This window comes from Mandrillus leucophaeus, unplaced genomic scaffold (assembly GCF_000951045.1).
Source record: "Mandrillus leucophaeus isolate KB7577 unplaced genomic scaffold, Mleu.le_1.0 Scaffold52, whole genome shotgun sequence".
In the NCBI taxonomy this organism is placed as follows: Eukaryota; Metazoa; Chordata; class Mammalia; order Primates; family Cercopithecidae; genus Mandrillus; species Mandrillus leucophaeus.
Genome location: NW_012105586.1, coordinates 4,158,292 through 4,161,277, shown reverse-complemented (window position 1 = coordinate 4,161,277; position 2,986 = coordinate 4,158,292). Strand labels below are relative to the sequence as shown.

The 2,986-nt window shown below is 48.1% G+C and overlaps 1 protein-coding gene across 1 annotated transcript in view; it reads left to right on the top strand.

Annotated features, from left to right (window-relative positions):
• Nucleotides 1–2,986, top strand: part of PGD (phosphogluconate dehydrogenase) — a 30,944-nt gene that overhangs the window by 17,691 nt on the left and 10,267 nt on the right. The gene's annotated exons all lie outside the window — the stretch shown is intronic.

Here is a 2,986-nt window from a genome sequence, read left to right as displayed (position 1 = left end):
TTTTTGAGACGGAGTCTCGATCTGTCGCCCAGGCTGGAGTGCAGTGGTGCCATCTCGACTCACTGCAAGCTCCGCATCCCAGGTTCACTCCATTCTCCTGCTGAGTAGCTGGGACTACAGGCACCTGTCACAACACCCAGCTAATTTTTTGTGTTTTTGTTAGAGACGGGGGTTCACCATGTTAGCCAGGATGGTCTTGATCCCCTGACCTTGTGATCCGCCTGCCTCGGCCTCCCAAAGTGCTGGGATTACAGGCATGAGCCACTGCGCCCAGCCCATTCATTATCTTTTTGTAGGCACTTCCACCTCCCATTAGAAACAAAAAGATGGGCCTGTTGCGGTGGTGGCTTATGCCTGTAATCCTAGCACTTTGGGTATTCATGGTGGGTGGATCACTTGAGCTTAGGAGTTTGAGACCAATCTGGGCAACATGGCAAAACCCCATCTCTACAAAATCCAAAAAAATTAGCTGGGCGTGGTGTCACACACCTGTAGTCTCAGCTACTTAGAGGGCTGAAGCAGGAAGATCACTTGAACCTGGGAGGTTGAGGAGGCTGCAGCAAGCTGAGATCACACCACTGCACTCCAGCCTGGATAACAAAATGAGACTCTGTCTCAAAAAAAAAAACAAAAACGGAAAAGATGGGTTTGGTGTCTATGGGTATATAATTGAGCTCTCAGCCTGTCTCTTCTCATTAGCTGAACCACACTGTTGCTTTCCACAGGCCCCACATCAAGACCATCTTCCAAGGCATTGCTGCAAAAGTAGGAACTGGAGAACCCTGCTGTGACTGGGCAAGTTCTGGGCTACTCTTTAAAGCCAGTTTGCAACAGGAGCGTGTCTAAGTGATAAAGTGCGCAGAGAAAGGCCATCATGGTCTCCCAGTGGTTAGCTTGGTGACATAAACGTCTCAATCTTTGATTGCTAGCATAGCCAACGCCTAGAATGCATGCCTGCTGTTCACATCTTTGTATCTTAACTGACTGTTCATAGCCTTGAGGTTGATACTAAAAGCAGCCTTCTGTAATTCATCTAAAAGATGGATCCCTTAAAAAGGAATAGGATGAAGTGAAGTAAATTTTTTTTTTGAGCCATGTTATTTCACGGCCAAAGGAAAGAATGTCAGAATCAAAAGTGGCGTTTGCTTGCATGGGTGAAAGGAAGCGGACTGAATGTACTGTTGCCATGTCAAATGTCCTGGCCATGAATGTGGAAAATTCCCCTTCCCATACTGTGGGATTCAGGCATTCTGTGCTTGAACAAAGTCACTTGTGGACTTGCACCCTCACTGAATGCGAAGGAGGCCTAGCCTAGTTCATAGTGCAGTGGCACCATCTCGGCTCACTGCAACCTCTGCCTCCCAGGCTCAAGTGATCCTCCTACCTCAACCTCCTGAGTAGCTGGGACTGCAGGTGCCTGCCACCACGCCTTTCCAATTTTTGTATTTTTTGTAGAGATGGGGTTTCACCATGTCGCCCAGGCTGGTCTCGAACTCCTGGACTCGCAAGTCATCTGCCTGCCTTGGCCTCCCAAAGTGCTGAGGTTACAGGCATGAGCCACCATGCCCGGCCTCATGTTGCTGTTAAAGTAAACTTTATCTCATTTGTAGTCCAGCCCATGCTGTGGAAGGAAAAAAATAGGCTCAGGAGACCCGAGTGGCAATTCTGGCTTTCTGTTAACTGTGACATCAGGCAAGCCATGTCCCTTCATGGACCTCACTTTCCTTTCCCTTCATGGACCTCACTTTCCTTATCTGTAAGATACGGGGTTGGACTGCATGATCTCCAAGCTCTCTTTAGCTCCTGATTCCCTTTAATTTTATATTAGCAATTTTAATGCTAATTTTCAATTTTATTTTATATCAGATGAACGGTGAGGTTGAAACAAGGACTCCAGAGTCCAGGCCTCTAAGGAATCCAGGAAGCCTCCCTCCTGGGCCTGCCAGTGCTTGGCTTTGGCTACAGCAGCTCACCTGTCCTTACCTTTTCACCAGTGGTTGGCCATTGAGCTCAGTCAGAATCTGCTTAGGGTAGAAAGAGGCTGGTGCTGGGACTGACTTAAAGGGCTGAGTAATCTTCTCATTAGTATGAAGGATTGGAAAGGGACTTCTGTTCCCTGATAGTAGATGACCGTGGTAAAAGGCCGGGTGCAGTGGCTCATGCTTGTGATCCAGCATTTTGGGAGGCTCCCTTGAGACCAGGAGTCAAGGCTGCAGTGAGCAGTGATCATATCACTGCACTCCAGCCTCGGTAACAGAGTGAGACCCTGTCTCTTAAACAAAAACAAAAAGATCACTGCAGTAAAAGCAAGTGGTAGCAACTTCTTCTTCTTTTTTTTGAAACAGAGTCTTGCTCTGTCATCCAGGCTAGAGTGCAGTGGCGTAATCTCAGCTCACTGCAACTTCCGCCTACCAGGTTCAAGTGATTCTTATGCCTCAGCCTCCAGTATAGCTGGGATGACAGGCATGTGCCACCATGCCTGGCTAATTTTTGTATTTTTGGTAGAGATGGGGTTTCACCATGTTGCCCAGGCTGGTCTTGAACTCCTGGCTTCAAGTAATTGGCTACATCGGCCTCCCAAAGTGTTGGGATTATAGGTGTGAGCCATCACATGCAGCCTGCAATTTCTTTTTATATACACACACTTAGGACAAAGTCATGAAGAGAAGCACCGTCCTTGCTTCTACGTGTGTTGATCAAGCAGGTGCTCCTTAGTTCATGGCTGAAGTGGCAGGAAGGGTAAGGTAAAGTAAGATATTAGTAGCCATGTTACTGCATGACCAGAGTGTCAAAATCAGAAGTCAGCGGGGGCAGCAATAGAAACATGGACAAGGCCAGGCGTGGTGGCTCATGCCTGGAATCCCAGCACTGTGAGAGGCTGAGGTGGGTGGATCACCTGAGGTCAGCAGTTTGAGACCAGCCTGGCCAACATGGTGAAACCCCATCTCTACAAAAATACAAAAATTAGCCGAGTGTGGTGGTGTGC